General features: G+C 45.8%; 16 non-coding genes and 3 pseudogenes across 16 annotated transcripts; 6 read left to right on the top strand and 13 right to left on the bottom strand.

Moving 5' to 3' along the window:
• Positions 1–363: 363 nt before the first annotated feature.
• LOC135034206 (U1 spliceosomal RNA) lies at positions 364–527 on the bottom strand. The gene has a single exon (XR_010229470.1). It is a non-coding gene; the product is annotated as a U1 spliceosomal RNA (small nuclear RNA).
• Positions 528–679: 152 nt separating this feature from the next.
• Positions 680–843, bottom strand: LOC135034186 (U1 spliceosomal RNA). Its single transcript, XR_010229455.1, has one exon. It is a non-coding gene; the product is annotated as a U1 spliceosomal RNA (small nuclear RNA).
• Positions 844–1,502: 659 nt separating this feature from the next.
• On the bottom strand, positions 1,503–1,644 carry LOC135034261 (U1 spliceosomal RNA; annotated as a pseudogene).
• Positions 1,645–1,796: 152 nt separating this feature from the next.
• LOC135034316 (U1 spliceosomal RNA) lies at positions 1,797–1,960 on the bottom strand. Its single transcript, XR_010229564.1, has one exon. It is a non-coding gene; the product is annotated as a U1 spliceosomal RNA (small nuclear RNA).
• A 692-nt stretch (positions 1,961–2,652) lies between these two features.
• LOC135034230 (U1 spliceosomal RNA) lies at positions 2,653–2,794 on the bottom strand (annotated as a pseudogene).
• A 152-nt stretch (positions 2,795–2,946) lies between these two features.
• LOC135034198 (U1 spliceosomal RNA) lies at positions 2,947–3,110 on the bottom strand. Its single transcript, XR_010229463.1, has one exon. It is a non-coding gene; the product is annotated as a U1 spliceosomal RNA (small nuclear RNA).
• A 615-nt stretch (positions 3,111–3,725) lies between these two features.
• On the bottom strand, positions 3,726–3,888 carry LOC135034224 (U1 spliceosomal RNA). The gene has a single exon (XR_010229484.1). It is a non-coding gene; the product is annotated as a U1 spliceosomal RNA (small nuclear RNA).
• A 152-nt stretch (positions 3,889–4,040) lies between these two features.
• Positions 4,041–4,204, bottom strand: LOC135034195 (U1 spliceosomal RNA). The gene has a single exon (XR_010229460.1). It is a non-coding gene; the product is annotated as a U1 spliceosomal RNA (small nuclear RNA).
• A 671-nt stretch (positions 4,205–4,875) lies between these two features.
• Positions 4,876–5,038, bottom strand: LOC135034251 (U1 spliceosomal RNA). The gene has a single exon (XR_010229504.1). It is a non-coding gene; the product is annotated as a U1 spliceosomal RNA (small nuclear RNA).
• A 152-nt stretch (positions 5,039–5,190) lies between these two features.
• LOC135034309 (U1 spliceosomal RNA) lies at positions 5,191–5,354 on the bottom strand. The gene has a single exon (XR_010229557.1). It is a non-coding gene; the product is annotated as a U1 spliceosomal RNA (small nuclear RNA).
• A 671-nt stretch (positions 5,355–6,025) lies between these two features.
• LOC135034226 (U1 spliceosomal RNA) lies at positions 6,026–6,188 on the bottom strand. The gene has a single exon (XR_010229486.1). It is a non-coding gene; the product is annotated as a U1 spliceosomal RNA (small nuclear RNA).
• A 152-nt stretch (positions 6,189–6,340) lies between these two features.
• LOC135034325 (U1 spliceosomal RNA) lies at positions 6,341–6,504 on the bottom strand. The gene has a single exon (XR_010229573.1). It is a non-coding gene; the product is annotated as a U1 spliceosomal RNA (small nuclear RNA).
• A 142-nt stretch (positions 6,505–6,646) lies between these two features.
• On the top strand, positions 6,647–6,762 carry LOC135034280 (U5 spliceosomal RNA). The gene has a single exon (XR_010229529.1). It is a non-coding gene; the product is annotated as a U5 spliceosomal RNA (small nuclear RNA).
• A 270-nt stretch (positions 6,763–7,032) lies between these two features.
• On the top strand, positions 7,033–7,148 carry LOC135034276 (U5 spliceosomal RNA). The gene has a single exon (XR_010229525.1). It is a non-coding gene; the product is annotated as a U5 spliceosomal RNA (small nuclear RNA).
• A 286-nt stretch (positions 7,149–7,434) lies between these two features.
• Positions 7,435–7,550, top strand: LOC135034278 (U5 spliceosomal RNA). The gene has a single exon (XR_010229527.1). It is a non-coding gene; the product is annotated as a U5 spliceosomal RNA (small nuclear RNA).
• A 274-nt stretch (positions 7,551–7,824) lies between these two features.
• LOC135034283 (U5 spliceosomal RNA) lies at positions 7,825–7,940 on the top strand. The gene has a single exon (XR_010229532.1). It is a non-coding gene; the product is annotated as a U5 spliceosomal RNA (small nuclear RNA).
• A 262-nt stretch (positions 7,941–8,202) lies between these two features.
• Positions 8,203–8,318, top strand: LOC135034292 (U5 spliceosomal RNA). Its single transcript, XR_010229540.1, has one exon. It is a non-coding gene; the product is annotated as a U5 spliceosomal RNA (small nuclear RNA).
• A 4,686-nt stretch (positions 8,319–13,004) lies between these two features.
• Positions 13,005–13,078, bottom strand: TRNAN-AUU (transfer RNA asparagine (anticodon AUU)). The gene has a single exon. It is a non-coding gene; the product is annotated as a tRNA-Asn (tRNA).
• An 8,212-nt stretch (positions 13,079–21,290) lies between these two features.
• On the top strand, positions 21,291–21,469 carry LOC135034260 (U1 spliceosomal RNA; annotated as a pseudogene).
• Positions 21,470–22,984: the final 1,515 nt, after the last annotated feature.

Genomic DNA, 22,984 nt, shown 5'->3' with positions numbered 1-22,984 from the left:
GAAAAGGGGTATGCAGGGCATGGCGGCCTTTTGCGGTGCTTGGATGACCCTTAGTTTGCATTAAACACCTCCACCCTCCGTCGGTGTGGGGCTCATGTTGGCTATGCCCCAGCCCCTGAAGCATTCAAGCTGATTTCTTGCAGCAGCTGGGCACTGTAACAGCTCCAGAGCTGCTCTGTAAGGCAAGTAAAAGGGTGTTGGCCCTGCAGCACTACCTGTAGTTTGCATTGTGCGTTGGAAGGCACAAAGTAAGCAGACAGGAGAAGTCAGTAGAGTGCACAAGGGCATAGAAGGCAGGGGCTCAAGAAAAGAGAAGTGGAAACAGACAGCAAACTAGGCTGGAGAGAGACCTGAGACAAAGAGATCTGAATTATACGAGTAGCCGACCAGAGGAAACACAAATTATGCAGTCAACTGTCCCACATTTGGGGAAATCGTAGGAGCAGCACACCCAGAGTGCAATGGGTGAGCCTTGCCCTGGGAGAAGCACCTTCCTGATCATAGTATCTCACCTGGCAGGTAAGTAGGAGTTGGGCTTGAGCTGGGGAGGGTCGCTGCTCGGGCACCCCCCTGTCAAGTGAAGGAGATCCAACTGAGGCAGCACAAGGAAACTCTCGAAAAAAGAACAAGGCTAGATGAAGATCTGAGTAATAGAAATCTGACTTTTACCAGAGCTGACCAGAGGAAAGCACAAACACAGTCCCCCACTACCACAAATAATGCAGTCGAGTTTCCCACATGTGGGGAAATCACAGGGGTCAGCATACCCAGAGTGCAATGAATGAACCTCACCCTGGGAGAACAATCTTCATGACCATGGTATCTCCTATGCAAAATAAGTATGATTTGGGATAGGGCTGGGAAGGGCCGCTGCTCAGGCACATCTCTGTCAAGTAAAGGAGATTCAACTGAGGCAGCACAAGGGAACTCTCATCTGGGGACAACAACTGCAGGGAGAACACATATTTTCAGAAGCACCCCAAACAACAAACCAAATGCAACAACTAGTACAAGCATTCCTGGGGGAAGGTCTGCAGAAGACGGATTTGCATACGGTGATGTCATCCAAGCAGTGGGCCAAAGTTGGCTGGAACCCTCATCTGCATATGAAAAGAGAAAAGGGGTATGCAGGGCATGGCGGCCTTTTGCGGCGCTTGGATGACCCTTAGTTCGTATTAAACACCTCCACCCTCCGTCGGTGTGGGGCTCATGTTGGCCATGCCCCAGCCCCTGAAGCATTCAAGCTGATTTCTTGCAGCAGCTTGGCACTGTAACAGCTCCAGAGCTGCTCTTTAAGGAAAGTAAAAGGGTTTGGGCCCTGCAGCACTACCTGTAGTTTGCATTGTGCATTGGAAGGCACAAAGTAAGCAGACAGGAGCAGAAGTCAGGATAGTCCACAAGGGTATAGAAGGGAGGGGCTTAAGAAAAAAGAAGTGGAAACAGACAGCAAACTAGGCTGGAGAGAGACCTGAGACAAAGAGATCTGAATTATATGAGAGCCGACCAGGGGAAACACAAATTATGCAGTCAAGTTTCACACATTTGGGGAAATCGCAGGGGCAGCACACCCAGAGTGCATTGGGTGAGCCTTGCCCTGGGAGAAGCACCTACATGATCATAGTATCTCACCTGGCAGGTAAGTAGGAGTTGGGCTAGAGCTGGGGAGGGTCGCTGCTCGGGCACCCCCCTGTCAAGTGAAGGAGATCCAACTGAGGCAGCACAAGGGAACTCTCGAAAGAAGAACAAGGCTAGAGGAAGATCTGAGACAAAGAAATCTGACTTTTACCAGAGCTGACCAGAGGAAAGCACAAACACAGTCCCCCACTACCACAAATAATGCAGTTGAGTTTCCCACATTTGGGGAAATCACAGGGATCAGCATACCCAGAATGCAATGAATGAACCTAACCCTGGGAGAACAATCTTCATGACCATGTTATCTCCTATGCAAAATAAGTATGATTTGGGATAGGGCTGGGGAGGGCCGCTGCTCAGGCACATCTCTGTCAAGTAAAGAAGATTCAACTGAGGCAGCACAAGGGAACTCTCATCTGGGGACAACAACTGCAGGGAGAACACATATTTTCAGATGAACATGGGAGGGCAGAAGGCTGCCTAATACTGAAGCACCCCCAAACAACAAACCAAATGCAACAACTAGTAAAAGCATTCCTGGGAGAAGGTCTGCAGAAGACGGATTTGCATACGGTGATGTCATCCAAGCAGTGGGCCAAAGTTGGCTGGAACCCTCATCTGCATATGAAAAGAGAAAAGGGTTATGCAGGGCATGGCGGCCTTTTGCGGTGCTTGGATGACCCCTAGTTCGCATTAAACACCTCCATTCTCCTTCGGTGTGGGGCTCATGTTGGCTATGCCCCAGCCCCTGAAGTATTCAAGCTGATTTCTTGCAGCAGCTGGGCACTGTAACAGCTCCAGAGCTGCTCTGTAAGGCAAGTAAAAGGGTGTGGGCCCTGCAGCACTACCTGTAGTTCGCATTGTGCGTTGGAAGGCACAAAGTAAGCAGACGGGAGAAGTCAGGATAGTGCGCAAGGGCATAGAAGGGAGCGGCTCAAGAAAAGAGAAGTGGAAACAGGCAGCAAATTAGGCTGGAGAGAGACCTGAGACAAAGAGATCTAAATTATACGAGAGCCGACCAGGGGAAACACAAATTATGCAGTCAAGTGTCCCACATTTGGGGAAATCGCAGGAGCAGCACACCCAGAGTGCAATGGGTGAGCTTTGCCCTGGGAGAAGCACCTTCATGATCATAGTATCTCACCTGGCAGGTAAGTAGGAGTTGGGCTAGAGCTGGGGAGGGTTGCTGCTCGGGTACCCCCCTGTCAAGTGAAGGAGATCCAACTGAGGCAGCACAAGGGAACTCTCGAAAGAAGAACAAGGCTAGAGGAAAATCTGAGACAAAGAAATCTGACTTTTACCAGAGCTGACCAGAGGAAAGCACAAACACAGTCCCCCACTACCACAAATAATGCAGTTGAGTTTCCCACATTTGGGGAAATCACAGGGGTCAGCATACCCAAAATGCAATGAATGAACCTCACCCTCGGAGAACAATCTTCATGACCATGGTATCTCCTATGCAAAATAAGTATGATTTGGGATAGGGCTGGGGAGGGCCGCTGCTCAGGCACATCTCTGTCAAGTAAAGGAGATTCAACTGAGGCAGCACAAGGGAACTCCCATCTGGGGACAACAACTGCAGGGAGAACTCATATTTTCAGATGAACATGGGAGGGCAGAAGGCTGCCTTATACTGAAGCACCCCCAAACAACAAACCAAATGCAACAACTAGTACAAGCATTCCTGGGGGAAGTTCTGCAGAAGACGGATTTGCATACGGTGATGTCATCCAAGCAGTGGGCCAAAGTTGGCTGGAACCCTCATCTGCATATGAAAAGAGAAAAGGGGTATGCAGGGCATGGCGGCCTTTTGCGGCGCTTGGATGACCCTTAGTTCGCATTAAACACCCCCACCCTCCTTCGGTGTGGGGCTCATGTTGGCTATGCCCCAGCCCCTGAAGCATTCAAGCTGATTTCTTGCAGCAGCTGGGCACTGTAACAGCTCCAGAGCTGCTCTGTACGGCAAGTAAAAGGGTGTGGGCCCTGCAGCACTACCTGTAGTTTGCATTGTGCATTGGAAGGCACTTAAGAAAAGAGAAGTGGAAACAGACAGCAAACTAGGCTGGAGAGAGACCTGAGACAAAGAGATCTGAATTATACGAGAGCCGACCAGGGGAAACACAAATTATGCAGTCAAGTTTCCCACATTTGGGGAAATCGCAGGAGCAGCACACCCAGAGTGCAATGGGTGAGCCTTGCCCTGGGAGAAGCACCTACGTGATCATAGTATCTCACCTGGCAGGTAAGTAGGAGTTGGGCTAGAGCTGGGGAGGGTCGCTGCTCGGGTACCCCCCTGTCAAGTGAAGGAGATCCAACTGAGGCAGCACAAGGGAATTCTCGAAAGAAGAACAAGGCTAGAGGAAGATCTGAGACAAAGAAATCTGACTTTTACCAGAGCTGACCAGAGGAAAACACAAACACAGTCCCCCACTACCACAAATAATGCTGTCGAGTTTCACACATTTGGGGAAATCACAGGGGTCAGCATACCCAGAATGCAATGAATGAACCTCACACTGGGAGAATAATCTTCATGACCATGGTATCTCCTATGCAAAATAAGTATGATTTGGGATAGGGCTGGGGAGGGCCGCTGCTCAGGCACATCTCTGTCAAATAAAGGAGATTCAACTGAGGCAGCATAAGGGAACTCTCATCTGGGGACAACAACTGCAGGGAGAACACATATTTTCAGATGAACATGGGAGGGCAGAAGGCTGCCTAATACTGAAGCACCCCCAAACAACAAACCAAATGCAACAACTAGTGCAAGCATTCCTGGGGGAAGGCCTGCAGCAGATGGATTTGCATATGGTGATGTCATCCAAGCAGTGGGTCAAAGTTGGCTTCAACCCTCGTCTGCATATGAAAAGAGAAAAGGGGCGTGCAGGGCATGGCGGCCTTTTGCGGCGCTTGGATGACCCCTAGTTCGCATTAAACACCTCCACCCTCCTTCGGTGTGGGGCTCATGTTGGCTATGCCCCAGCCCCTGAAGCATTCAAGCTGATTTCTTGCAGTAGCTGGGCACTGTAACAGCTCCAGAGCTGCTCTGTACGGCAAGTAAAAGGGTGTGGGCCCTGCAGCACTACCTGTAGTTTGCATTGTGCATTGGAAGGCACAAAGTAAGCAGACGGGAGAAGTAAGGATAGTGTGCAAGGCCATAGAATGGAGCGGCTTAAGAAAAGAGAAGTGGAAACAGACAGCAAACTAGGCTGGAGAGAGACCTGAGACAAAGAGATCTGAATTATACGAGAGCCGACCAGGGGAAACACAAATTATGCAGTCAAGTTTCCCACATTTGGGGAAATCGCAGGGGCAGCACATCCAGAGTGCAATGGGTGAGCCTTGCCCTGGGAGAAGCACCTTCATGATTATAGTATATCACCTGGCAGGTAAGTAGAAGTTGGGCTAGAGCTGGGGAGGATCGCTGCTCGGGCACCCACCTGTCAAGTGAAGGAGATCCAACTGAGGCAGCACAAGGGAACTCTCGAAAGAAGAACAAGGCTAGAGGAAGAACTGAAACAAAGAAATCTGACTTTTACCAGAGCTGACCAGAGGAAAGCACAAACACAGTCCCCCACTACCACAAATAATGCAGTTGAGTTTCCCACATTTGGGGAAATCACAGGGGTCAGCATACCCAGAATGCAATGAATGAACCTCACCCTGGGAGAACAATCTTCATGACCATGGTATCGCCTATGCAAAATAAGTATGATTTGGGATAGGGCTGGGGAGGGCCGCTGCTCAGGCACATCTCTGTCAAGTAAAGAAGATTCAACTGAGGCAGCACAAGGGAACTCTCATCTGGGGACAACAACTGCAGGGAGAACACATATTTTCAGATGAACATGGGAGGGCAGAAGGCTGCCTAATACTGAAGCACCCCCAAACAACAAACCAAATGCAACAACTAGTGCAAGCATTCCTGGGGGAAGGCCTGCAGCAGATGGATTTGCATATGGTGATGCCATCCAAGCAGTGGGTCAAAGTTGGCTTCAACCCTCGTCTGCATATGAAAAGAGAAAAGGGGCGTGCAGGGCATGGCGGCCTTTTGCGGCGCTTGGATGACCCCTAGTTCGCATTACACACCTCCACCCTCCTTCGGTGTGGGGCTCATGTTGGCTATGCCCCAGCCCCTGAAGCATTCAAGCTGATTTCTTGCAGCAGCTGGGCACTGTAACTGCTCCAGAGCTGCTCTGTAAGGCAAGTAAAAGGGTGTGGGCCCTGCAGCACTACCTGTAGTTTGCATTGTGCGTTGGAAGGCACGAAGTAAGCAGACGGGAGAAGTCAGGATAGTGCGCAAGGGCATAGAAGGGAGCGGCTCAAGAAAAGAGAAGTGGAAACAGACAGCAAACTAGGCTGGAGAGAGACCTGAGACAAAGAGATCTGAATTATACGAGAGCTGACCAAGGGAAACACAAATTATGCAGTCAAGTTTCCCACATTTGGGGAAATCGCAGGGGCAGCACAACCAGAGTGCAATGGGTGAGCCTTGCCCTGGGAGAAGCACCTTCATGATCATAGTATCTCACCTGGCAGGTAAGTAGGAGTTGGGCTAGAGCTGGGGAGGGTCGCTGCTCGGGCACCCCCCTGTCAAGTGAAAGAGATCCAACTGAGGCAGCACAAGGGAACTCTCGAAAGAAGAACAAGGCTAGAGGAAGATCTGAGATAAAGAAATCTGATTTTTACCAGAGCTGACCAGAGGAAAGCACAAACACAGTCCCCCACTACCACAAATAATGCAGTCGAGTTTCCCACATTTGGGGAAATCACAGGGGTCAGCATACCCAGAATGCAATGAATGAACCTCACCCTGGGAGAACAATCTTCATGACCATGGTATCGCCTATGCAAAATAAGTATGATTTGGGATAGGGCTGGGGAGGGCCGCTGCTCAGGCACATCTCTGTCAAGTAAAGGAGATTCAACTGAGGCAGCACAAGGGAACTCTCATCTGGGGACAACAACTGCAGGGAGAACACATTTTCAGATAAAAATCTTGGTCATGCTCTGGTTTCTCTTCAGAACGAACAAATCTTTCGCCTTTTACTAAAGATTTCTGTGGAGAGGAGCAAAACCGAGTTTTATCTCAATTTTTGCATGCCCCATCTTTTTGGGGTTTCTTTTATCGGTTTAAAGATAGAATGAGTGTGCTTTAATGTAAGCTCATTTGCATAGAAATGACAGTAAATGTTTGTTTCTTTTCAAACAGAACTTTCTTGACCATGCTACTTGCTTGAAAGATCTGGGAGCACATGGAATACAGTACAAACCATGCTTATAGCAAGGAGAAGACAGGTGAGAAATCTGCTTTCTTTCAAATTGGGCGCTCACTTTGATCTGAATGAGGACTGCTGGCACGGCACTCAGGCAACAGGTGGAATCTTGGTCATGCTCTGGTTTCTCTTCAGAACGAACAAATCTTTCGCCTTTTACTAAAGATTTCCGTGGAGAGGAGCAAAACTGAGTTTTATCTCAATTTTTGCATGCCCCATATTATTGGGGTTTCTTTTATCGGATTAAAGACAGAACGAGTGTGCTTTCTTGTTAGCTTTAATGTAAGTTTATTTGCATAACAATGACAATAAATGTCTGTTTCTTTTCAAGCAGAACTTTCTTGACCATACTAATTGCTTGAAAGATCTGGGAGCACATGGAAAAGAGTACAAACCATGCTTATAGCAAGGGGAAGCCTGGTGAGAAATCTGCTTTCTTTCTTTCAAATTGGGTGCTCACTTTGAGCTGAATGAGGACTGCTGGCATGGCACTCAGGCGACAGGTGGAATCTTAGTCATGCTCTGGTTTCTCTTCAGAACGAACAAATCTTTCGCCTTTTACTAAAGATTTCCGTGGAGAGGAGCAAAACTGAGTTTTATCTCAATTTTTGCATGCCCCGTCTTATTGGGGTTTCTTTTATCAGTTTAAAGATAGAACGAGTGTGCTTTAATGTAAGCTCATTTGCATAGAAATGACAGTAAATGTTTGTTTCTTTTCAAACAGAACTTTCTTGACTATACTAATTGCTTGAAAGATCTGGGAGCACATGGAAAAGAGTACAAACCATGTTTATAGCAAGGGGAAGCCTGGTGAGAAATCTGCTTTCTTTCTTTCAAATTGGGTGCTCACTTTGAGCTGAATGAGGACTGCTGACATGGCACTCAGGCGACAGGTAGAATCTTGGTCATGCTGTGGTTTCTCTTCAGAACGAACAAATCTTTCGCCTTTTACTAAAGATTTCCGTGGAGAGGAGCAAAACTGAGTTTTATCTCAATTTTTGCATGCCCCATCTTATTGGGGTTTTATTTTATCGGTTTAAGAGCTTTAATGTAAGCTCATTTGCATAGAAATGACAGTAAATGTTTGTTTCTTTTCAAACAGAACTTTCTTGACCACACTAATTGTTTGAAAGATCTGGGAGCACATGGAAAAGAGTACAAACCATGTTTATAGCAAGGGGAAGCCTGGTGAGAAATCTGCTTTCTTTCATTCAAATTGGGTGCTCACTTTGAGCTGAATGAGAACTGCTGGCATGGCACTCAGGCGACAGGTGGAATCTTGGTCATGCTCTGGTTTCTCTTCAGAACTAACAAATATTTCGCCTTTTATTAAAGATTTCCGTGGAGAGGAGCAAAACTGAGTTTTATCTCAATTTTTGCATGCCCCATATTATTGGGGTTTCTTTTATCAGTTTAAAGACAGAACGAGTGTGCTTTCTTGTTAGCTTTAATGTAAGTTTATTTGCATAACAATGACAGTAAATGTTTGTTTCTTTTCAAACAGAACTTTCTTGACCATGCTACTTGCTTGAAAGATCTGGGAGCACATGGAAAACAGTACAAACCATGCAGTATCACAAGAGCCTTTATTTGATCTTTCATGAAGATAGAGCAGAATTGAGGACACGTCAACAATTTCTGCCAAAGGTGGTTCATCTTTCCACATGGTGCCTTTGGCCACTGACACCTTCGTTGAGTCAAAGTCTCTGGCTGTGGTCAGAACTTTGAAAATTTATGTCACCAGAACGGTTCAGATTAGGAAAACAGAGGCTCTGTTTGTCCTGTATGCTCCCAACAGGATTGGGTGTCCTGCTTCCATGCAGACCATTATGCGCTGGATCTGTGGTAAGATTCAGCATGCTCATTCCACGGCAGGATTGCCGTTACTGAATAAGGTGAAGACCCATTCTACTAGAAAGGTGGGTTCATCCTGGGCAGCTGGTCGGGGAGTCTCGGCATTGCAACTTTGCCGAGCAGCTATTTAGTAAACACTTTTGCTAAGTTTTACAAGTTTGATACCTTGGCTGATGATAACCTCAAGTTGGGTCATTCGGTGCTGCAGAGTCGTACGCACTCTCCCACCCGTTCAAGAGCTTTGGTATAACCCCATGGTTCTTAATGTGACCCCAGCATCCTCTAGGTCGTATGAGAAAATAGGATTTTAATACCTACCGGTAAATCCTTTTCTCTTAGTACGTAGAGGATGCTGGGCACCCGTCCCAGTCCATACTGTGTCTGCAGTTATTACTTGTGGTTATACACATGTTGTGTTACGGTTCTGGTCAGCTTTTTGCTGCAATTGTTCATGCCGTTGGCTTGTGTTCTGTTGAATGCCACGTTCTGCGGCATGCTTAAGGTGTGAGCTGGTAAGATGCTCACCTTAGTTTAACAATAAATCCTTTCCTCGAAATGTCCGTCTCCCTGGGCACAGTTCCTATAACTGGAGTCTGGAGGAGGGGCATAGAGGGAGGAGCCAGTTCACACCCTTTGAAAGTCTTAAAGTGCCCATGTCTCTTGCGGATCCCGTCTATACCCCATGGTTCTTAATGTGACCCCAGCATCCTCTACATTAAAATTATATTTTAAAATAGGAAGGTACAAATTACATATTTGAATTGCATCTATGTGCTGGATTCAAATGTCCCCCCCCCCCCCCTTCCTTTCTCAATTGTGCCCGTCAGCAGCTATTCTAAGGTTGCTGCCAATGGGTGTGACACATTAATTTCTTCTGTGGGGTACACTGGACTCCACAAGGATTCACATTGGGGTGTAGAGTAGGATCTTGATCTGAGGCACCAACCGGCTCAAAGCTTTTGACTGTTCCCAAGATGCTCAGCGCATCCTCCTCTATAACCCCGCTTCCATGAACAGGGAGCTCAGTTTGTAGTTGGTGCCTTCAGTAGCAGGCCACTTAACAGGGGCCTGCCTCAGGCAGCCTATTCTTAGCTATTAATTTTGACAAGAAAAGAAGAACTTGTTTTATGAGAATCTACAAGGGCTGCAGCAGGCTAGGTCTAATAGACATCTTTACTGCAGCTTCATCACTCCCAGCGGCGCTGTATACTCCCGTGCCCTGGTTGCTGGGTCACTGCAGCGGAGGCTCCGGTTTCTTCCTAAGGTCAGTCACACACACACCGCCCTTCCGGATCACGAGGCCGCTGATTAAGGGGAGCGTGGCCGTAGGGGGTGGGCCGTGTGCGCACTGGGGTGGACACTGATTACTGGGCAGCCGCTCCACTAGCCACCAGGTACAGTTAAGGAGCACAGGTCTGGGGGTTTTTCTCCTATATTAACCCAATTTTGTACTGCCCGCAGCGCATTGTGATAGGTAATAGGGCCTGATTCAGGTTGGATTGCAATCACAATAAGCGATCCAACTGCAAAAATTGCTAAGATCATACGCATGTGCCTGCATGCGATCGCCTCTGCCTGTCAATCGGGGCAGGGGGGGAGAGTGGGGTCAGCAACACTCCATTTCCAAGTCACGGATGGAGCAGTGCGGGGGCAAGGCTTCAAAATGGGGTCTGCAATGGAGGAGACACAGGGGGCGTGGTCACAGCGGCTGTATGACATCACATTCAGCCGCTGTGATCACAAAAATGGTGGCGGCTTCCTGCGCGCACATACAGTCTGCACCAGCAGGAGGCTACACCATTGTTTATGATCACGCTGAACTGCAGTGCGACTGCAATTACAGCATGGTCAAGAAGGGAGGTGTCATACTGGGTGGCCATGCCCTGTCACTGTGCAGGAGCCAGCACCGCTTACACACTAGTCCCCGGGTGCAGCCCCCAACCCCCGGGACACCCGGAGCAACAAAATGTAGATTCAGGCCACCAGGCCACGCCCCTACCTATGAAATCATGCCTCCTTTTTACCATTGCGCTGCTTATTTGCACACACTGCATTACAATCTCCCTCGCCACCTCTCTGGGTGTCACCAGTGATAGTGACACCTCTGCCATGCTTGTAGCAGCTGGTCCAAAGATCTATGCCTCAAGCCCTGAGTGTTTGCCCTTGTGACTTGTTGATCATCATAGCGAAGCAGATGCTTACAGAAAACTGCAGGGGCTTAGATTGAAAATAAAAAAAATTGATGGTTATAAGGTAGAGAGGAGCGGGTTCGGTTCTCCGAGAACCGAATTCCCCACGAACTCCACGTGGTTTACACTGGTCCGAGGCAGGCTCGGTTGTTCCCGCCTGACTCGGAAAACCTGAACAAGGGAAAATGTCATCATCCCGCTGTCGGATTCTCGCGAGATTCGGATATTATATAAAGAGCTGCGCGTTGCTGCCATTTTTACTCGTGCATTGAAGAGAGAGCGGAGAGGACGTGGCTATGTTCTCTCAGTGGAAATCTCAATATCAGTGCTCAGTATCAGTGGTTACTTATTGCTGCTCAGTAATACTAGTAGTGTGTCTCTCTTGCTCAGTGTCAGTTCCCAGTAGTATCCTCATTAGTGCTCAGTATCACTGCTCATTGTCTTGTGCTGCATTGTGGTGCTCAGCATACTACAGTACATTACTAATAGTCCAGTGCTGCATCTTGCTGCTCAGTGTCAGTTCTAGTATCCTCATCAGTGCTCACTATCACTGCTCATTGCATTGTGGTGTTCTGTATACTACAGTAATATAGTAACATATAGTAACATAGTTTTTGAGGTTGAATAGAGGAAAATTGCCCATCGTGTTCAACCTGTTTTAAGTTGTGATGATTCTACATACTTGCTGAATAATGTTTTATGACTAGTTAGCTACTATAACTCATGTTACCCCCGGATTAACCATGTTGATATTTTAAGTATTATAACCTTGGATAGCTTTTTCATTCAGAAATGTATCCATTCCTTTTTTAAATCCAATTACAGAGTACGCCATTACCACCTTCCCTGGCAGGGAATTCCACATCCTGATTGCCCTAACAGTGAAGAACCCTTTCCTCCATTGCGTTCTGAACTTTCCTCCAGTCGCAGCGAGTGACCACGTGTTCTTTTAATAAATAATTCCTCTGATAACTCTTTGTTATGTATCTTTACATATTTGAAGATATTAATAATATCTCCTCTTAGGCACCTCTTTTCTAGTGTATACATATTCAGCCTAGTAAGTCTTTCCTTATAGTCCAGTACTTTTAGGCCTTTAATCAATTTAGTCTTCAGGATCTCTCGGACTTCTATGAGCAGCAGAGTAGTGCAATGGAAGGATGTTGGGCCCATAACCCAGAGGTCGATTGATCGAAACTATCCTCTGCTATGTGCATTTTTTTTTTATAATTAAAGTAATCAAAAACTGGGATTGATATTTTGGCTCTTTTATTTTTACTTAAAGTACAATAACTTTTATCATTTTAATTTGTTTTAATAGTATATTGACAGCATTGTTTTCTTTAAAAAATCCACTTAATTTTCTTTACCCTATTACTGAAATGGTAATTGACAAAAACAAACTACATTGTCATCAGAAGAGCAATGCAAAATGTACAAGTGATATATTAAAATCATCTTCCATCTTGAATTTCAATGATGCATTCGGACAACAATTTTGTGAGAAACATCTTCACCCATAAAGAAAGATTTTCTTAACTCCTTACCTGTGTGCTGATTAGATATTACCTTGTTTTCACATTAAACAGACTTCCACATGAGAAAGCAGCAAGGATGCAGTAACGTGTATGTTTCCTGGTGTCCTGTATTATTTCAGTAGACATTGAAATGAGGATGCATCTTGCTGCCTTTCCAATGAAGCAAGTTTAATTCAGTAATAGGTGAAAAAACATTCCTACAAAGGTGTTAATCAGAGACTTGGCTTTGTGGACACTTTTCAGAGAGCAAATTTGTTAGCATAAAAATAAAGTCAGAAAATGAAGAGCTGTTTAATCACTCAATTGGACTTTTCTGCCAGCATAATTTTTTTTTCTCTGCAATCCACTGCTAAATTGTGCTTCCTAGCTGTTTTTTATAAAATCACTTAATCAAATCTAACTCTGATTACATCAGAGAAGACCAGGTACCCTACACCATAAGAGAGGGTTTGAAATTTTGACTTGTCTACTTAAAGATCACCAAAATCTTATCACAAGCTCAATTACATCCCTGGGTGGGATTGAACCACCAACCTTTTGGTTAATAGCCAAACATGCTAACCGATTGCACCACAGAGACACCTCGTAAAAGTCCATTCTGACAAAGGCTAATAAGCATTCATCTAGAACGTTTCCTAGAAAAACTTTAAAAAGTCAATAATCTGGAGAGTTTTTGTAAGAAACACATTGCTACTTTCCCATGATGAGTGAGTGCTTCAGGATCTCTTGCCCTTACATGAGCAGCAGAGTACTGCATCGGAAGCATGCTGGGCCCATAACCCTGAGGTAGGCAGATTGAAACTATATTCTGCTATATGCATTGTATTTTGTTAATTAAAGTAATCCAAAACTGGGATTGATATTTTGGCTCTTTTATTTTTACTTAAAGTACAATAACTTTTACCATTTTAATTTGTTTTAATAGTATATTGACAGTATTGTTTTCTTTCAAAAATCCACTTAATTTTCTTTACCCTATTATTAAAATGGTAATTGACAAAAACAAACTACATTGTCACCAGAAGAGCAGTACAAAATGTACAAGTGATATATTAAAATCATCTTTCCAGCTTGAATTTCAATGATGCTTTGGTGCAACAATTTTGTGAGAAACATCTTCACCCATAAAGAAAGATTTTCTTAATTCCTTACCTGTGTGCTGATTAGATATCACCTTGTTTTCACATTAAACAGACTTCCCCATGAGGAAGCAGCAAGGATGCAGTGACGTTTATGTTTCCTGGTGTCAACCTGTATTATTTCAGTAGACATTGAAATGAGGATGCATCTTGCTGCCTTTCCAATGAAGCAAGTTTAATTCAGTAATAGGTGAAAAACCATTCCTACAAAGGTGTTAATCAGAGACTTGGCTTTGTGGACACTTTTCAGAGAGCAAATTTGTTAGCATAAACATAAAATCAGAAAATGAAGAGCTGTTTCGTCACTCAATTGGACATTTCTGCCAGCATAATTTTTTTTCTCTGCAACCCACTGCTAAATTGTGCTTCCTAGCTGTTTTTTTATAAAATCACGTAATCAAATCTAACTCTGATTACATCAGAGAAGGCCAGGTACCCTACACCATAAGAGGGGGTTTGAAATTTTAACTTGTCTACTTAAAGATCACCAAAATCTGATTACAAGGTCAATTACATCCCTGGGTGGGATTGAACCACCAACCTTTTGGTTAATAGCCAAACATGCTAACCGATTGCGCCACATAGACACCTTGCAAAAGTAAATACTGACAAAGGCTAATAAGCATTCATCTAGAACGTGTCCTAGAAAAACTTTAAAAAGTCAATAATCTGGAGAATTTTTGTAAGAAACACATTGGTACTTTCCCATGATGAGTGAGTGCTTCAGGATCTTTTTCACTTACATGGGCTATTAATCAAAAGGTTGGTGGTTCAATCCCACCCAGGGATGTAATTGACTTTGTGATCAGATTTTGGTGATCTTTAAGTAGACAAGTCAAAATTTCAAACCCCCTTTTATGGTGTAGGGTACCTGGCCTTCTCTGACGTAATCAGAGTTAGATTTAATTAAGTGATTTTATAAAAAAACAGCTAGGAAGCACAATTTAGCAGTGGGTTGCAGAGAAAAAAATAACATTTTAAACCTACCGGTAAATTTTTTTCTCTCGTAGTCCGTAGAGGATGATGGGGACTCCGTAAGGACCATGGGGGATAGACGGGCTCCGCAGCAGACATGGGCACTTTAAGAAAGACTTTAGATCTGGGTGTGCACTGGCTCCTCCCTCTATGCCCCTCCTCCATACCTCAGTTAGAGAAACTGTGCCCAGAGGAGACGGACAGTACGAGGAAAGGATTTTTGTTAATCCAAGGTCAAGATTCATACCAGCCACACCAATCACACCGTATAACTTGTGATATACTACCCAGTTAACAGTATGAAAACAACATAGCATCAGTCCAAGACCGATGAAAACTAACATATAACCCTTATGTAAGCAATAACTATATACAAGTCTTGCAGAAGTAGTCCGCACTTGGGACGGGCACCCAGCATCCTCTACGGACTACGAGAAAAAGATTTACCGGTAGGTTTAAAATCTTATTTTCTCTTACGTCCTAGAGGATGCTGGGGACTCCGTAAGGACCATGGGGATTATACCAAAGCTCCCAAACGGGCTCCTGCGGATGACTCTGCAGCACCGATTGAGCAAACAGGAGGTCCTCCTCAGCCAGGGTATCAAACTTATAGAACTTTGCAAAGGTGTTTGAACCCGACCAAGTAGCAGCTCGGCACAGCTGTAGTGCCGAGACCCCTCGGGCAGCTGCCCAAGAAGAGCCCACCTTCCTAGTGGAATGGGCCTTGACTGAATTAGGCAACGGCAATCCCGCCATAGAATGCGCCTGCTGAATCGTGTTACAGATCCAGAGAGCAATAGTCTGCTTTGAAGCAGGGGTGCCAATCTTGTTGGCTGCATACAGGACAAACAGTGCTTCTGTTTTTCTGACTCTAGCCGTTCTGGCCACGTAAATTTTCAAAGCCCTGACCACATCAAGGGACTCGGAATCCTCCAAGTCACGCGTAGCCACAGGCATCACAATAGGTTGGTTCATATGAAAGGATGAGTCCACTTTTAGCAGGAATTGAGGACGGGTCTGCAATTCCGCTCTATCCATATGGAAAACCAGATAGGGGATTTTATGTGATAAAGCTGCTAATTCCGACACTCGCCTAGCGGAAGCCAAGGCTAATAACATGACCACCTTCCAAGTGAGATATTTAAACTCCACCATTTTAAGTGGTTCAAACCATAACCTTAACACCACGTTAAGGTCCCAAGGGACCACCGGAGGTACAAAAGGAGGCTGAATATGCAGTACTCCCTTCACAAAAGTTTGTACTTACTTCAGGAAGAGAGGCCAATTCCTTTTGAAAGAAAATGGATAAGGCCAAAATCTGAACCTTAATAGAGCCTAATTTTAGGCCCAAATTCACTCCAGTTTGTAGGAAGTGAAGGAAGTGGCCCAGGTGGAATTCTTCCGTATGAGCATTCCTGGCCTCACACCAAGAAACATATTTTCGCCATATACAGTGATAATGTTTAGATGTCACGTCCTTCCTAGCCTTTATTAGCGTAGGAATGACCTCATCTGGAATACCCTTTTCCGCTAGGATCCGGCGTTCAACCGCCATGCCGTCAAACGCAGCTGCGGTAAGTCTTGGAACAGACAGGGCCCCTGTTGCAACAGGTCCTGTCTTAGAGGAAGTGGCCACGGATCTTCTGTGAGCATTTCCTGCAGATCTGGATACCAGGTCCTTCGTGGCCAATCTGGAACAATGAGAATTGTTCTTACTCCTCTTTTTCTTACTATTATCAACACCTTGGGTATGAGAGGTAGAGGAGGAAATACATAGACCGACCGGAACACCCACGGTGTCACTAGGGCGTCTACAGCTACTGCCTGAGGGTCTCTTGACCTGGTGCAATACCTCTGTAGCTTTTTGTTGAGGCGGGACGCCATCATGTCTATCTGGAACAGTCCCCACCGACTTGCAATCTGTGCGAAGACTTCCTGATGGAGTCCCCACTCTCCTGGATGTAGGTCGTGTCTGCTGAGGAAGTCTGCTTCCCAGTTGTCCACTCCCGGAATGAACACTGCTGACAATGCGCTTACATGATTCTCCGCCCAGCGAAGAATTCTGGTGGCTTCCGCCATCGCCACTCTGCTCCTTGTGCCGCCTTGGTGGTTTACATGAACTACTGCGGTGACGTTGTCTGACTGGATCAGAACTGGTTGGTCGCGAAGTAAGGTCTCCGCTTGACATAGGGCGTTGTATATGGCCCTTAGCTCCAGGATGTTGATGTGAAGACAAGTCTCCTGACTTGACCAAAGACCTTGGAAATTTCTTCCCTGTGTGGCTGCTCCCCAACCTCGGAGGCTCGCGTTCGTGGTCAACAGGATCCAGTCCTGAATGCCGAACCTGCGGCCCTCTAGAAGGTGAGCACTCTGCAGCCACCACAGGAGAGATACCCTGGCCCTGGGGGACAGGGTGATCAACTGATGAATCTGTAGATGTGACCCGGACCACTTGTCCAGTAGGTCCCATTGCAAGATCCTCGCATGGAACCTGCCGGAGGGAATGGCCTCGTATGATGCCACCATCATTCCCAGGACTCGAGTGCAGTGATGCACTGACACCTGTTTTGGTTTCAATAGGTTCCTGACCAGAGTCATGAGTTCCTGGGCCTTTTCTATCGGAAGATAAACCCTTTTCTGGTCCGTATCCAGAATAATGCCCAAGCAAAGTCAGACGAGTCGTAGGAACCAACTGCGACTTCGGGATATTGAGAATCCAGCCGTGTTGCTGTAACACCTTCAGTGAAAGTTATACGCTGTTCAGCAACTGCTCTCTTGATCTCGCTTTTATGAGGAGATCGTTCAAGTACGGGATAATTGTGACACCTTGCTTTCGCAGGAGCACCATAATTTCCGTAATTACCTTGGTGAAAATTCTCGGAGAAAATTCTGGAGAGACCAAACGGCAACGTCTGAAATTGGTAATGACAATACCTTACCGCAAATCTTAGGTTACCCCTGATGAGGTGGATAAATGAGTACATGAAGGTATGCATCCTTTATGTCCAGAGATATCATAAAATCCCCCCCTTCTAGGCTGGCGATGACCGCTCTTAGCGATTCCATCTTGAACTTGAACCTTTTCAAGTATAGGTTCAGGGATTTTAAATTTAATATGGGTCTGACCAAACCGTCCGGTTTTGGGACTACAAACAGGGTCGAATAATTTCCCTTTCCTTGTTGAAGCAGGGGAACCTTGACCACCACCTGTTGAAGATACAATTTGTGAATTGCATTTAACACTATCTCCCTTTCCTGGGGAGAAGATGGTAGGGCCGATTTGAAAAACCGGCGAGGAGGCACCTCTTCGAATTTCAGCTTGTAACCCTGAGAAACAATTTCTATTGCCTAGGTATCCACCTGCGAATGAACCCAGATGTGGCTGAAAACTCGAAGACGTGCCCCCAACTGGGCGGACTCCTTTAGCGGAGCCCCAGCGTCATGCGGTGGATTTTGTAGAGGCCAGGGAGGACTTCTGTTCCTGGGAACTAGCTGTGTTGTGCAGCTTCTTCCCTCTGCCCTTACCTCTGGCAAGAAAGGACGCACCTCGTACTTTCTTGTTTCTCTGTGATCGAAAGGACTGCATTTGATAATGTGGTGCTTTCTTAGGCTGTGAGGGAATATAAGGCAAAAAATTTGATTTACCAGCTGTAGCTGTGGAGACTAGGTCCGAGAGACCTTCCCCAAACAATTCCTCACCCCTGTAAGGTAAAACCTCCATATGCCTTTTTGAGTCGGCATCACCTGTCCATTGCCGGGTCCATAGGACTCGTCTAGCAGAAATCGACATAGCGTTTATTCTAGAACCCAGTAGACTAATGTCACTTTGAGCATCTCTCATATGTAGGACAGCATCTTTTATATGCCCTATGGTCAATAACATAGCATCCTTATCTAGGGTCTCAATCTCTGCTGATAAGGTATCTGTCCATGCTGCCACCGCGCTACAACCCCGGCCGACGCAATTGCCGGTCTGAGTAAGGTACCAGAATGTGTGTAAATGGACTTTAGGGTAACCTCCTGCTTGCGGTCAGCAGGGTCCCTGATGGTAGCCGTATCCTGGGATGGCAGCGCTACCTTTTTGGATAAGCGTGTCAATGCTTTATCCACCCTAGGGGAGGATTCCCACCGTATCCTGTCCATTGGCGGGAAAGGATACGCCATAAGAATCCTTTTGGGAATCTGCAGCTTTTTGTCTGGAGATTCCCAAGCTTTTTCACATAATTCGTTCAACTCATATGAGGGGGGAAAGGTTATCTCAGGTTTCTTTCCCTTATACATGTGTACCCTCGTGTCAGGGACAGGGGACTCTGTGATGTGCAAAACATCTTTTATTGCAATAATCATATATCGAATACATTTAGCCAATTTTGGCTGTAACTTTGCATCATCGTAGTCGACACTGGAGTCAGAATCCGTGTCGGTATCTGTGTCAACTATTTGGGATAGTTGGCGCTTTTGAGACCCCGAAGGTCCCTGCGACATAGGGACAGGCATGGGTTGACTCCCTGACTGTTCCCTAGCTTCAGCTTTGTCTAATCTCTTGTGTAATAAGTTTACATTAGCACTTAAAACATTCCACATATCCATCCAGTCAGGTGTCGGCGTTGTCGATGGAGACACCACATTAATTTGCTCCTGCTCCTCTCTAGGAGAGCCTTCTACCTCAGACATGTCGACACACGTGTACCGACACACCATACACTCAGGGAATCCTCTTATCTGAGGACAGTTCCCCAACAAGGCCCTTTGGAGAGACAGAGAGAGAGAGTATGCCAGCACACACCCCAGCGCTATATGACCCAGGAAAAAAACACAATAATTTTATGTTTACCCAGTAGCGCTGTATTTCCATATATATATGCGCCTAATTATGTGCCCCCCTCTTCTTTAAGACCCTCTTTCTACCGTGGTATAAGCAGGGGAGAGTCCGTGGAGCTTCCCTCAGCGGTGCTGTGGAGAAAATGGCGCTGGTGAGTGCTGAGGGAGAAGCCCCACCCCCTCAGCGACGGGCTTCTGTCCCGCTCAAATATAGTAAAAAAATGGCGGGGGCTCTTATATATATATACAGTGCCTAGCTGCATATATATTTATTTTGCCAAAGAGAGGTCTATATTGCTGCCCAGGGCGTCCCCCCTGCGCCCTTCACCCTTACACTGACTGCCGTGTGTGAGGTGTATGGGAGCAATGGAGCACAGCTTTACTGCTGTGCGTTACCTCAGTGAAGATCATGAAGTCTTCCGCCGCCTCTGAAGTCTTCTTTTCTTCTCATACTCACCCGGCTTCTATCTTCCGGCTCTGCGAGGGGGACGGCGGCGCGGCTCTGGGACGGACGGCGAGGGTGAGACCTGCGTACCGATCCCTCTGGAGCTAATGCTGTACAGTAGCCTAAGAAGCAGAGCCTATCAACTCACAGAAGTAGGTGTGCATCTCTCCCCTCCGCCCCTCGATGCAGGGAGTCTGTTGCCAGCAGGCTCCCTGAAAATAAAAAAATCTAACAAATATACTTTCTGTCAGGAAACTCAGGAGAGCTCCCTGAAAAGCACCCAGTCTCCTCTGGGCACAGTAGTAAACTGAGGTCTGGAGGAGGGGCATAGAGGGAGGAGCCAGTGCACACCAAGATCTAAAGTCTTTCTTAAAGTGCCCATGTCTCCTGCGGAGCCCGTCTATCCCCCATGGTCCTTACGGAGTCCCCAGCATCCTCTAGGACGTAAGAGAAAAATTATGCTGGCAGAAAAATCCAATTGAGTGATTAAACAGCTCCAGAGCTGCTCTGTAAGGCAAGTAAAAGGGTGTGGGCCCTGCAGCACTACCTGTAGTTTGCATTGTGCATTGGAAGACTAGTTTGCTGTCTGTTTCCACTTCTTTTTTCTTGAGCCCCTCCCGTCTATACCCTTGTGCACTATCCTGACTTCTCCTCCCGTCTGCTTACTTTGTGCCTTCCAATGCACAATGCAAACTACAGGTAGTGCTGCAGGGCCCACACCCTTTTACTTGCCTTACAGAGCAGCTCTTGAGCTGTTACAGTGCCCAGCTGCTGCAAGAAATCAGCGTGAATGCTTCAGGGGCTGGGGCATGGCCAACATGAGCCCCACACCGAAGGAGGGTGGGGGTGTTTAATGCGAACTAGGGGTCTCGCACAATGCGAACTACAGGTAGTGCTGCAGGGCCCACACCCTTTTACTTGCCTTACAGAGCAGCTCTGGAGCTGTTACAGTGCCCAGCTGCTGCAAGAAATCAGCTTGAATGCTTCAGGGGCTGGGGCATAGCCAACATGAGCCCCACACCGACGGAGGGTGGAGGTGTTTAATGCGAACTAGGGGTCATCCAAGTGCCGCAAAAGGCCGCCATGCCCTGCACGCCCCTTTTCTCTTTTCATATGCAGACGAGGGTTGAAGCCAACTTTGACCCACTGCTTGGATGACATCGCCATATGCAAATCCATCTGCTGCAGGCCTTCCCCCAGGAATGCTTGCACTAGTTGTTGCATTTGGTTTGTTGTTTGGGGGTGCTTCAGTATTAGGCAGCCTTCTGCCCTCCCATGTTCATCTGAAAATATGTGTTCTCCCTGCAGTTGTTGTCCCCAGATGAGAGTTCCCTTGTGCTGCCTCAGTTGAATCTCCTTTACTTGACAGAGATGTGCCTGAGCAGCGGCCCTCCCCAGCCCTATCCCAAATCATACTTATTTTGCATAGGAGATACCATGGTCATGAAGACTGTTCTCCCAGGGTGCGGTTCATTCATTGCATTCTGGGTATGCTGACCCCTGTGATTTCCCCAAATGTGGGAAACTCGACTGCATTATTTAATGCGAACTAGGGGTCATCCAAGCACCGCAAAAGGCCGCCATGCCCTGCATACCCCTTTTCTCTTTTCATAAGCAGACGAGGTTTGAAGCCAACTTTGACCCACTGCTTGGATGACATCACTTGCTGCCTTTCCAATGAAGCAAGTTTAATTTAATAATAGGTGAAAAACCATCCCTACAAAGGTGTTAATCAGATACTTGGCTTTGTGGACACTTTTCAGAGCACAAATTTGTTAGCATAAAAATAAAGCCAGAAAATGAAGAGCTGTTTAATCACTCAATTAGATTTTTCTGCCAGCATATTTCTTTTTCTCTGCAACCCACTGCTAAATTGTGCTTCGTGGCTGTTTTTTTTATAAAATCACTTAATCAAATCTAACTCTGATTACATCAGAGAAGGCCAGGTACCCTACACCATAAGATGTGGTTTGAAATTTTTACTTGTCTACTTAAAGATCACCAAAATCTGATAACAAGGTCAATTACGTCCCTAGGTGGGATTGAACCACCAACCTTTTGGTTAACAACTGAACACGCTAACTATTTGCGCCTCAGAGACACTTTGCGAAAGTACATACTGACAAAGGCTAATAAGCATTCATCTAGAACGTTTCCTAGAAAAACTTTAAAAAGTCAATAATCTGGAGAGTTTTTGTAAGATGTTCCTTCCATCAACCAATGAAGAAACACATTGGTACTTTCCCATGATAAGTGAGTGCTTCAGGATCTCTTGCACTTACATGTGCAGCAGAGGACTACAATGGAAGCATGCTGGGCCTATAACCCAGAGGTAGGCAGATTGCAACTGTCCTCTGCTATATGCATTTTTTTTGTTAATTAAAGTAATCCAAAACTGGGATTGATATTTTGGCTCTTTTATTTTTACTTAAAGTACAATAACTTTTACCGTTTTAATTTGTTTTAATAGTATATTGACAGTATTGTTTTCTTTCAAAAATCCACTTAATTTTCTTTACCCTATTATTAAAATGGTAATTGACAAAAACAAACTACATTGTCACCAGAAGAGCAATACAAAATGTACAAGTGATATATTAAAATCATCTTTTCAGCTTGAATTTCAATGATGCATTGAGGTAACGATTTTGTGAGAAACATCTTCACCCTTAAATAAAGATTTTCTTAATTCCCTACCTGTGTGCTTATTAGATATCACCTTGTTTTCACATTTAACAGACTTCCACATGAGAAAGCAGCAAGGATGCAGTGGCGTTAATGTTTCCTGGTGTCAACCTGTATTATTTCAGTAGACATTGAAATGAGGATGCATCTTGCTGCCTTTCCAATGAAGCAAGTTTAATTTAGTAATAGGTTAAAAACCATCCCTACAAAGGTGTTAATCAGAGACTTGGCTTTGTGGACACTTTTCAGAGAACAAATTTGTTAGCATAAAAATAAAGCAAGAAAATGAAGAGCTGTTTAATCACTCAATTGGATTTTTCTGCCAGCATTTTTCTTTTTCTCTGCAACCCACTGCTAAATTGTGCTTCCTAGCTGTTTTTTTATAAAATCACTTAATCAAATCTAACTCTGATTACATCAG

The sequence above is a fragment of the Pseudophryne corroboree genome, unplaced genomic scaffold (assembly GCF_028390025.1).
Source record: "Pseudophryne corroboree isolate aPseCor3 unplaced genomic scaffold, aPseCor3.hap2 scaffold_580, whole genome shotgun sequence".
Lineage (NCBI taxonomy): Eukaryota > Metazoa > Chordata > Amphibia > Anura > Myobatrachidae > Pseudophryne > Pseudophryne corroboree.
The sequence above is the reverse complement of the archived record's forward strand: the minus strand, read 5'-3'. Positions and strand labels throughout refer to the sequence as shown.